The sequence below is a fragment of the Drosophila hydei genome, unplaced genomic scaffold (assembly GCF_003285905.1).
Source record: "Drosophila hydei strain 15085-1641.00,03,60 unplaced genomic scaffold, DhydRS2 tig00000060-arrow-pilon, whole genome shotgun sequence".
NCBI classification, from domain to species: Eukaryota; Metazoa; Arthropoda; class Insecta; order Diptera; family Drosophilidae; genus Drosophila; species Drosophila hydei.
Genome location: NW_022045656.1, coordinates 1,446,472 through 1,459,023, shown reverse-complemented (window position 1 = coordinate 1,459,023; position 12,552 = coordinate 1,446,472). Strand labels below are relative to the sequence as shown.

At 37.1% G+C, this 12,552-nt stretch overlaps 1 long non-coding RNA gene across 1 annotated transcript in view; it reads right to left on the bottom strand.

Annotated features, from left to right (window-relative positions):
• LOC111604363 overlaps nucleotides 1-12,552 on the bottom strand; it is a 46,005-nt gene that overhangs the window by 22,972 nt on the left and 10,481 nt on the right. The window contains exon 2 of the long non-coding RNA XR_002751747.2: nucleotides 10,099-10,147. This is a non-coding gene — a long non-coding RNA (uncharacterized LOC111604363). The remainder of the gene's footprint in view (nucleotides 1-10,098; nucleotides 10,148-12,552) is intronic.

Below are 12,552 nucleotides of genomic sequence, written 5' to 3'. Positions count from 1 at the left end.
CCCACCAACCAACAAACCGTCTTCGACCGCCCGCCCGCCGGCATCGCAGCACCTAAAAAAGCTCCCGCTCATTGACTTGCCGTTACAACAAAACTTTTGGCAAGCAAGTTTAAGCTAGTTGAGCGCCCGCCTGGAATGAAATGAAATGAAATGGAATGGGAGAGACGGCGCAGCCAGCAGCATAACTGTTAAAGCGAGAGAGTCACTGAGAAAAGAGAAGGAGCATGAAGCGGTAATGTGCGTGTATGGGTGGCTCTGCAAAAGTTGTTAAGAAAATATGTCTACACTTGCCGACATCCGTTTCCGATTTTAGACGCGCGTTGCTTTTGCGTGTGTGTTTACTTAGGGACTGGGAACCGTTACAAAGGCTAATATATACACGCACACACACACACTCATACTCATACTCATACTTGTGTTGGTACACTTGTATTGGTGCATAGGACACATTCATTGTGTCTCATTTAGGGCCCGCACATTGAATGCAAATGGCGCAAATTCAAATTACAAACCAACAATTTCCTCAAAATGTGTTTCGCACTTTTGCTTTCTTCGTTAATTTTTCTATTTTCACGTACAGTTAATTGCGCGTTTTTTGTAGCTGTGTGTGGGTGCGTGTGTTCCCCTCTATGCTTGACTCCCTTTCAACATAGCCTGTGGCTCTCCTTTCTATTTATTTAATTTCATCTTCTTCGTGGAGTGTCGCGACATAATTTAATGTCAATTAGAAAAGTTTTGCTTTTAATGCTATACAAATAGTTCAAATAAGCAGTAGAAAAGCTCTAGTCGGAAGTGCCCGACTAGGTGACACCCTAAACTCAATCCGTCGATAACTCATCACCTTTTCATATTATCAATAAAAATCGATATTTTGGCTTTGTTTTTAAGCGCAGCTTGACATATGCGGTATATGTTGGAGACTTTAAATATTTTGTGTAGAAATTTTCCCATGAGATCAGTTAAGCAAATACCATTTAAAACGTAAAAGGATTTACATCAAATAGTTTGTAGACATTGCTGATTGTCACGGCACTTGTGGAGGTTGACATATAATATTAACCATGGATCTCAAGAGTAGCTCAGGTAACACATTTGGAGTCCTAAATATTTCCACTATAAGTCGAAGGTCTTCTGTATATTTGAAAAATCTCAAGTTCAGAACTTCAATAGCTGAAAAAACGAACTCAGAGGCAGACCGGACAGAAGAGGAACACACAGAGGAATAGCGTACGAACGACGCATATTGCACAACGTCAATATACCCTTCCTTGTGTTCTGCATGAACCAGCTTTAAAAGTGTATTTAACATGTTAAATTTGATCTTAAGTTTAACTAAATTGATAACAAAAATTGCAATTTAAAGTTCAATAAATTCGAATTCGTTCGTCTAACCCAGCGGACGTGTCATAGTACCGTACGCAACGATTATTAATATTATTATTTTTTTTATTGTTTATCTCACTCATCGAAATCCCAATTGTTCAACTAAGCCAATTATTTTGGTGGATTTTAAGCAGCCTATTTCATTATCAAAACAGCTCGACCTAATCAATAACAGCAAAACGTTTAGCCTTTTTACCTCTTCCTTTCCTCTCCTCCCCTCTCCTAGGACAGGCAAACACCAATAAGGCGCAAGTTTATGAATAAGTTTACATTCATTTCAGTTTGCCACCTAAGAGGCAAATAAGGCTACTAGGAGGGAGAGTAAAAGTATAAAGATCGATAAAAATGAAAAGAAAAAGGAAAAATATTAAAGAGGAAAATTGTTCAGCTTCATTGCCACAGACGAGGGAAAAACAGAAGAGCACAAAAATTTGCATGGGTCGACATTTTCTGATTGTGTCTGAGTCCGAGAGATCCGAGCTCCGAGCTCCGAGGGGGCCTACTTGTTGTTCGTGTGTCTGCTATACAATATAACAGGGAGTAGGCGCTGTGAACAATGGATATGCTACATGAATGTAATGTGCCGCCAAATCGGGCCAATCTGTAGAAAGTGGGCGCACAAATAGGGATCGGGGATCGGGGTTCGGTGACAGGCAGCCATCATCAGAGTGGCATGGAGTAAAAATGGGGGGCAAGAAGACGGGCAGTCGCGTCTGGCGCGTTGACTTGCTGTTGTGCCAATTCGGGCAGGGTTGCCGTCCTTGCTATACCCTCTACACATGGCAAACCTATACAGAAGGTATATAGGTTCAGGAGCAGCCACGTCGTTGCTATACTTAGACAAGCTCATTCCTTTCAAGTTTCTATCAAATCATCGAATATTGAAATTCTGTTCTAGTCTAGCTAAAATCAAGCTTCAGTTTTGGTATTATGCCAATAGGGTTGATACAGGGTGTCGCAAAGTCGCATACTTTTACATATTTCTCATGGCAGTTGTGTTAGTTGAAGGCAAATAGCAGCAGCAGCAGCAGCAACAGCAGCAGTAGCCATCGCATAACAAATTTGTATATTTCGTGTTATTTTCTTTTTCTTTTTTTTTTTATTTATTTTCCTTTTCTTTTTTTTTTTTTTGTTGTTTGTATTATTGTAGCAGTTGTTATGGAAAATAAATTGGCTGGGCTTATTTGATGCACAGGTTTGTGTCTGATGCAAATAACTAGGAAGTGGTCGAGAAACAGAATGGATGCCATTTAGATCTTCCCTCAGTGGACAGAGGGTGCTTAGCTGGGACTTTCATTTACATTTTCACATAAAGATTAGGCGTAAGAAGCTCATTGTAAAATACAACAAAAAGTTCTGATAGTAATTTCAGTCTTATAAGCATTTCAATTCATATGTATAAGGTTAGGCTTAAAATTTGAGATTCCGCCTTAACGCTGCGGCACACTCGCTTTTGGCCTTGTTGCTAAATTAACACTGTCTGATCCGTTAAGTCGGCTGACTTTGCAATTGACCCCAGAAGAGCTTTATCAGCAGAGATTTGCCCGCATCTCGAGGAATTTTTGCTTATGCCACACGGCATGTATTTATGTTTCTCTTTCTGTTTTGGTTATGGTTTTCCACTTTTCTCTGCTCTGCTCATCTCATCAAATTTTCAATTTCTTATTTTGCCTTTGGGCAAATTGTTTGTTTTTCCTTTTTCGGGCACTTATTTTGGCTTTTCAGCTGACTGCGTGCAGTTTCTTCGGCTGGCTTTGATTTCGATAATGCTAATTGCCAATAGTTCGACTTGAGCATGGAATCTATTGACATTTAGAGCTACTAGGACACAGAGACTGACAGAAACAAGTAAGAAAGCTCTAGTCGGGGTGCCCGACTAGGAGATGCCCTGATTCCAGTCCTATTTGCGTTTATTAATATTTTCCGTAGTCAAAAAAAAGAAAACAAATAAAAAATGACATAACGAGACCAGGATTCGAACCCGGATTGTTTGCGCAACGTGCACCAACTCTACCAACACAACCACTTCATAATTAAAAAAAAAAAATAAAACAATAAAAAATATTTCATCTCCACCGGTCTCGAACCCTGGGATCAGCTGCATACGAGCGTCGCCTCTACCAAGGCAGCCACTGCACCACTGCACTCGCAAGAAGAGTTGCAAATTTGAAGTTGAGTAGCAGCTGAGATTTCAAGCAGTATTCAATCGCAATTTTGACTCTTCGAATAGAAAAGAATACACGCATTTGAATGTATGTGTGCACACGCATAGGAAAAAATGCGTGCGCTTGGCGCTGCTGACATGTTTAATAACTTCTGTTTTACTAAATGGATTTTACTGACATTTTCAGCATATGATCTACAATAGGAGAGGATTGGCTTGGTTGAAATGCAAACGCCCTCACATAATGGCCCTATTTCCTACTGAACTTAAATTTTAAGAATTTGGGAAAATTTGGAGCCGGTATCCAAAATCCAACAAAAATCAAAATTGCATAAAATATAGAAAACTAAATACAAAATTTGGTGGCTCTAGCTCTTAAGACGTCCGAGATATAATTTATTTACTGCATTTCAATAATGTTTTTATTCGATAACAATTCAATGCGAATAGTTATCGAATATTTGAAACAAACTCGATATGCGCGTTCTATACACGGACCTAGCTCTGATATATGCTGAGATCCACGCGTTCACACATATGGACAGACGGACAGCGCTCAATCGACTCGGCTTGGCGTCTTGATAGAGAATATATATACTTTATGGGGTCTGCCACGCCTCCTTCTGCCTATTCATATATATACATATATATATACATTTATACATTTATACATTTGCATAAAACCATTATATCCTGAATACCCATTTTCAATGGGATCAGGGTATAATAAAGACCCACATCGCTCTCTTCAATTAACGTTCAATTGGAAAGGCAAGCCAAATAAATATATTGAGGAACATTACTTTACATATTTTTACGTTGTTGAGATTTATGACTAGACATAAAGAGTTAAATTAATAATGTACTACAAATATTAATACAATGCGTTTTCATTGAATGAGGCAAATAAAAAGAAAAGAATTTTCTCATTGGACTAGCGAAATTTACAAGCCATGGGCTCTAAATTTGAATGCAATTTATTTATTTTAGTGTTCATCAGACCTAAAGCAGTGCTCAACAGCTTAAGCATGGTAAGGCTAAGCCAATAAACATGAATATCTGCACAATATAAATTGATATACTCGAAATTTTTACGCATTTTACGTAAAAACTTTTAATGTTTATGAAAAAAAATGCAAAAGTTCAACCTGAACTCATTGAATATGGAAGGGCTATAACGGGTACATTAAAATGTATGTAATCTAATGACTTCAAATTTTAAATTTGATTCTTTATACCAAACGTAGCTCGAATTTATCATTGTTTTTCGGTATCACATTCCATATTCTTATCGATAATTTCGATTCGTTTTTAAGCATAACTCGAATGCTACAGAAAATGGAAACATCCAATTTATTGAGGGATTGCTATCGTTATCGCACTGTGCAAATTCGATTTAAAGTCTTATTAAACAATCAACTTTCCATAGCATCGTTCGTACTGCAGTCCAAGCGTAGTCAATGGGTTAAATGCGCGTTGTTTGCTATGCACGTTATGTAAGTTAACGACAGAGTGTACCTAAAGATCATTGCACTTGGCCCAGAGTTACCATGGGCCCAGAGCATGCATGCCATGTGTTAGAGCGTTCTAAAGAATGGCGTAACCGAGAGAACCCGCCATGTCACAGGACAGGTCCAACCAGCAGCAGAGGCAGCAACAGCAGCTGTTTAGGCTAAATGCCAAGCTGAACATTTGGCTTTAAGTCAGCACTCAAATAGTTAATTCTGTATTTGACTAAAGATAAATATTCTTTAATTCGTTAAAAACAAAGATTGGAATATCAGCTCCTCGCAGAGTTCAGAGCAGCCTAGTCGAGTTGGCCCAAGTAGAGCACTCTTACTTTGTTTTTTTTTTCTGTCCGAAATAGTCATTGATATTTCGCCGTCTATGTATTTACGCGGCTAATTCGACATACTTTACAGTGTTAACGTGCATATCTATTATCGTACACCCCACCCCGCCCACTATCCAACACAGTCGTTTATTAACCTCCCGCGCTTACTTTTTACTTTTTCAGCTCTAGTTCAACGCAACGACAACAGCAACGGCAACAGCAAACATACAAATGTCTTATTAATTCTTCGTTCGTTTTTGTTTATTTTTATTTTTGTTTTTGTTTTTGTTTTTGGTTTGTTTAATTGAGACGAAAACCAGTTTTATTTGTTTGAAAGCACAAAGCAGCACGAGCACTAAAAGAAAATATAAGTTGTACGCGGCGCAGTTACAGCGCTGCTTTACCACTGCTGCTGTGCCGTTCCGCTGTTATTTTTTCACCTTTTTTACTCTGTATGAGATAGAGAGAACGAATGAGTGAGAGTTGAAACGCTTCTCATTTTTTTTCTTATCAAAATGCGATTATTTTTGGGCTGTCAAAAATAAAAGCATAAAAGTATAGAACTTTTACGCTGTGACAGAGAAAGTCTTCTTTCTCTCGCGCTCTCTCTCTCTCTCTCTTTCTCTCTGTCTACGTTCGTCTGCCTGTTTGTCTGCCACTCTGCGCGCGTGTGTGTGTATGTGTATGTGTGCGCGTGTGTGTGTGTGCTCGCATGTGTGTGTGTGTAAGTACGCTGTACTCAAGCTAGCGGACCTTTAAACTCGTTATTGCCCGCTGTTGCCATAGCTGCAGACGTCGGCGCTGGCAGCGACGCCGCTAAGCAGCTTCAGGTCGCTATCTCACTCGCTGCCGCTACCGCTGCCGCTGTCTTTTCGCTTTAGTTTCGTCGATGCGTTGCTTGTCCTTGTTTTCTTTTTATACCCAAAAACTCGCTGAAATTGGGAGATCAGGGTATAATGGTTTTGTGATGCTTTATGTAACAGCGAAAGGACCAACAAAGTACATATATATTCTTGATGAGGACGACGAGATAAGTCGATTTGTATGTCACTATATAGGAAACTTATTTCAAGGCTGTTTCCAATAATCGATAGTTGTTCCCGTATTAACGATATCCCGTATTACTCAGTTTTAAATTATATCTCATACGTCTTAAGAGTTAATCTCTAAATTTTGCATGTAGATATACTTTGAATACCGGCTCCAAATATTGCTTTTTTTAAATTGAAATTCAGTTGCAAATATAGCTAATGTATTAAAGAGTTTCTATTTTTAAAAAATCGACAAATATTTTAATAGGATATGCTGAAAATTTCACTAAAATCCATCAAGTAACTCAATTCGACCAATAGGCAAAAGCACGTGGCAAATGTGATTTCCATGCTACAGATACAAGTGTCAGAGTATATTTATGAAGGCAGATCGGTCATTGGGCAGGGTATTGCCCAGTCGGTCAACATCGACTAGATCTTTCTTAGTTGTTTCTTCTTTATTTCGTGTCTCGTTCATGCATTTAGTTTGCCTTATTTGTTTCGGTTTTGTTTTTATGTTGCTTTTAATTAGAAATTAGTTCTACTTCATTAAAATTACTTGTGCTCAGCGATGTGCAAATTGCCGTCGCCTTACCATTTTTTCTGATTAATCAAAGACAACAAAAACCATACATGAAATGAACAAAAAACAAAGCACATTTCAATTTCTTGTGCTTTGCTACTTTTTCTTCCACATTTTAATTGCAGCACTCAGGTGATATGAATGCGTTTTGCATGCCTAATTTATGCAAACTGAATTGACAGAGAGAGGAGGGGAGGACGGGTTGGGTTAATTATCAACACATTTTTAACCACGTCTGGATAAACAATAATATATACTTATACAAATGGCATTATGAAAAGTGTGGGTAATTCATAATTATGTATTTTATAATTAATTAGGCTAGAACCAATAATATTTGTATACTCATTTGCTCATAAGCATCATTTAATGTTTTTCTAATCTATTTACAAAAAAGTGCGGTATTGCATTTCTAATCTCCGCCTTGTCCATGTCCGTCCAACTTGTTATTTAAAATATATTCCTTCTGTATACCAAACGTCGGAGCTTCTATTTTTATTATTCGATCATTCATGCTATTTTCTTATTTTCGATAAAAATACCATAAGAGATGGCAACTCCTAATTCATTGCGGGTATTTCAGTAAGAATACGCATATTTCGTATACTTTGGATTTTGCATGCTTCCAATGTGTGATTGAAATAACACCTCTTCGCAGGGTGAAAGGTATTTCCTAGTCATGCCGCCTCGACTAGAGCACCTTTGTTAATTTATTATTGAGCCATGTTCAATAAACATTAAATTACATTTTATTATTACCATATTATTCATATTCATTTATTATTATTTTCATTATTTACTATTATTATATGATTATCCAGACTATGCTCATCATAGTGTTATGAATACACAATAGTCATTTTTTCTAAAGAAAATAGCGTTTGAAACCGAAGCATTCCAAATGGAAAGTGTTCACTGTAGTTACAGATATTTATAATTTGGCAACGTTGCTATTTACACCGCAGAATTGATGCTGTCTTGGCGTGTCAGCAATTAGAAAGCGCACAATGGAACACTGGGAATAGAAACATGATTTATTCACATTTATAATGTATTTGAACCAACAGCATTTAATTAGTAAACCGTTTTTAAACGTGTTCTTCGTTGTGACAAATACTTGCAAATTTATGTTTCAATTATTAATTTTGAATATTTTAAGATCAAACCAGAATTACGCACATTTCATTTTAAAAATACTTCAATTTTTCTTATTTATTTATTGATAAATATTTCTTGCTCTTATTTATAGAATTGCCTTTTGTTTTTGTTGTTGCCAGTGCTCGTTTTCACGCACTGTTTAACAAACGCGCACCAAATATGCCGCACATGGTGCGCAAAAAATTGTTAGCATGTTCATCGATACTAATCACACAGTGCGTGCAAATGTCATTGCGAACGTCGACGCCGCCGCTGCAAAGTGAAGACGAAACTAGCGAGAGCAGCACAAACACCGAATATTTGCAATAATTGTAGCAATGCGCTTTTTAAACACAGATTCTTCTTTTTACGTTTGTTGTTATTGTGGCCTTGCCTTTTGACACTTGAGCTCAATTTATTTATATATACACGTATACTATTTGAACGCCAATACTTACAAACCTTTGTGTATGTATGTAGTTGTGTAAGAAAGACAATACACTTGCGACTGCCAATTTTAGCTGTTGTTTATTTACTTTTATTAGCCCTGCCCTAAGGCCGGCTGTTTAGTCACTTTGTTACGCACGACTAATGCTCTGCTTAATTTATATTTGTTTTACCGTCGGTCTTTTTACAGCTGCTTCGGCGTTCGTGTTTGCGGTACGCAAAAAAATTTCAAATAAATGCCGTTCAGCTCTGACGAACCAAACACATTCGCGTTTTAACAGAAACTGAAACGTTTCATTGCCAAGGCGTTGCGTTACGTTGTAGACGATTGAACCGGAACGCATGAACTCGACGAAACGACCTCCCGACTGACCGACTGACAAGCATCAACGACGTGACGACGGTGAGACATTTCGGCAAGACCAACGCTCCGAGTGTGGTGAACAAACAGTAGGCAGGCAGGCAGGCAGCTCTGCATTAGTGTGAGTAAGTGAGATTGTATGTGTGAGTATATTGCGACATCGGCAGTCGGTATGCATGTGAATATGCCATCACTTGACTGTGTATATGTAGTTGTAGATATTTCGTTTGTTTACAGTTTTGCGTCGTTTTCTGTTGCCGTCGTTGTTTCTGTTGTTGTTCGTGATTTTTTTTATACTTTGTGTTGTTTCATTCCATTTGATTGTTTTAAATTGAGATTTGTGTGCCAAAAGCGTCGCAGCGGTGGTTTTGTCTACATTGTTTTTGTTGTTGGTGCTGCTCTGCAGGTTCTGCCGCTGTTGCTCCCAGGACACTGCACATGACTGCTGCTGCTGTTTTTTTATTTTACTTTTTATTTTTGCATTTGCTGCATATGGAAATTGTTTAGAGTGTAACCAGCAGAAAACAATCACAACAACAAATACATCCAAACTTAGCACAGGCATAATTTCTCTCTGCCTACGTGTTGCTTATAATTTTCGTGTATTTATATCTTCTTCCTTTTAACCGTGTGACAGCTAATTGGATTATTTGGGCAAACAGGGAATGGTATGGTAATGGAACAAAGTTTTTGATTCGGTTTCAAGTTCTCTGAGCACTCACTGTACATAAATGCATGTGTTTGAGTGTGTGTATTGATGTGGGCGCATGTGTATGAGTACATCTTTAACCCATGGCAATCGCACACTTTACATGGGTGCTCATAAACAATGTATTAAGTTAATTAGGCTTAATTTAATTTCGTTACTCGTCTTCGCTACGCATCAAGTTATTACCGTTATTTGACAACCTTGCAAATTAGTCAAATTATAATTGCTAACGGTATTAAGGAACCTTTATGTCCTATTGAACTTATTTTGTGAATTTTCAAGACAATGTCCGAAATATAAATCAAAATCAAAATGGCCTAAAGTTACTTACATGCTTTTATCAATTTAGGTTAGCTTAAGTAAATTAAAAACAATAAGACATAAAGTCTTTACAATTTGCCATCAATTTAGTATCAATATATCAAATTACTTTAAAAATCTTGACTTACCATTATCAATCAGCTTTGAATAGCGCCCATTGGTCGGACCATTCGGTCACTGTGGAGAAAACAAATTATTTGAATTTATTATCTTCGCTCATAAGTTTTCTAGACAAACAAAATGACAACTTTAACGTTCTTGACAATAATAGAAATTGCATTAAGCTATCCATATACAGTCTGTCAAGAAACACTTTACACAGTGGAAAAAATCTCAATTTTTTGACTTTATGTAAAAAAATAAAGAGTTTTTGTTTAATTTAACTAATTTTTTTTAATGGTTACCTGTTTAATAGGTATTTTTAAATCAAATTATAGAAAACAGAAACAAAAACAATAATGGTGAAACTTAAAAAACAACAAAAACTTAGATTACTCATATTTTACACTGTCAAGAAACTCTTTACACATTTTGTTCTCTTCATCTGTTTTGCTCTGATTCTAAGAAATAACGGGGCTTTACCGTTAACTATGCCTTTAGAATCTGTCTATGCATCTCTATTTTTGTGTTTATTTTTCACTTTGTGCGAAATTTGGCTGAGTACACATACAGTGGCTCCAACGCCAAATCGGACAAGACTATTTATTTTTTTCACAGTTGTTTTTCTTTAACACTAAGTTAATTTTTTATCGTTTTCACATTTTTTATTAAATATATAATGTATAAGCCTCCCAAAACAGAAAAAAAAAATTGTAATTTCAAACGGCAACATTTTTTTTATTTTAAAAAACGAGCAACAAGTCCGATTTTGAGCTTCAACGCCAAATCGGACAAAAGAAAACTGCAAGAAAAAGATCCGTTATTTGACGGAGATTTTCGTTTTTGTTTTGCTTATTGCATTTCGTTATGTTCTCAAGCTCATAAGTGACAGTAACACAAATTATTTTTGCGAAATGGCTCCACGTGGGAAGCAAACTGGTGTTGAGGCACGCCAAATAATATTAAAACTGCATTTTGATGGCAAACCCGTTAGGGAAATAGCAGATCTGGTCGGAAGAAGCAAATCTACCGTTCATGATATCATAAAAAGGTTTCGGGAGGATGGAAGATTAATTAACAAAAGCCAGGAGGGAAAAAGAAAGCGATTAAACTCAAGAGAAGAACGGTCAATTATAAGGGAAATTAAGGTTGATCCCTTTAAAACCGCAAAGGAACTCGGGATGTCAATAAAAACAAACTTTGCAAAGGATGTGTGTGACAACACAGTGCGCAATACTTTGCATCGGTATGATTTGCATGGCCGAGTTGCACAAAAAAAGCCGTATATTAGCCCTAAGAACAAGGCGTTTAGAATAAAATTCGCAAAAGAGTACTTGCTAAAAACCGATGACTTTTGGAATCATGTTAGTTGGTTGTATATCATATTATAATCATCATATCATCATACACTTATCTTATTTAAAGGTGTTGTTTACTGATGAAAGTAAATTTAATTTGCATGGGTCCGATGGTAAGGTGTATGTGTGGCGTAAACCAAATACTGAGTTTGAGCCCAAGAACACCATAGGCACTGTTAAGCATGGAGGAGGTTCAGTCATGGTTTGGGGCTGTATGTCGAGTGCGGGAGTTGGCCATTTGCATTTTATTGATGGCATATTGGATAAATTTGGCTACCTTGACATTTTGAAGAAAAATGTTAAGCAGAGTGCGGAGAAATTGGGGATACTTGAAGACTTTGCTCTTTATCAAGACAACGACCCCAAGCACACTTCAATGCTAGCTAGGCTCTGGCTAATCTATAACTGTCCTAAACTGATCCAAACACCTGCCCAGAGCCCGGATATAAACGTCATAGAGAATCTGTGGGAAATTTTGGCGAGGAAAGTGTACCAAAACCGGTATAACACAGTTGACCAATTAAAAAAGGGATTACTTGCAGCTTGGAACTCCATAGAGCCAGAGATCTGCAAAAAGTTGGTCAAATCAGTTCCCAATCGCTTGCAGGCTGTTGTCGCAAACAAAGGTTTTGCAACAAAATATTAAATATTACGTTTTTCTGTTATTTTTCATTTAAGTTTTCTTTTGTCCGATTTGGCGTTGAAGCTCAAAATCGGACTTGTTGCTCGTTTTTTAAAATAAAAAAAATGTTGCCGTTTGAAATTACAAATTTTTTTTTTGTTTTGGGAGGCTTATACATAATAGATTTAAGCAAAAATGTGAAAACGATAAAAAATTAACTTACTGCATAAGAAAAAACACTTTGAAAAAAATAAATAGTCTTGTCCGATTTGGCGTTGGAGCCACTGTATAAAAGCAATACAAATTTTGATTAATAATGCCCGGAAAGAGATTAAGCTTCGATGTTGTCCAATTGATCTTCTACAATCGGCAGTTGGGCAAATCAGTTCCAGAATTAGTGGAAATGTTTTCTGTGTCAAGAAAAACCATATACAACGTTCTCAGTCGCGCGGAAATGAGGGAAGACTTGAGGCAAAGGGTGTGGGTGGCCGAAAAAAAAAGAT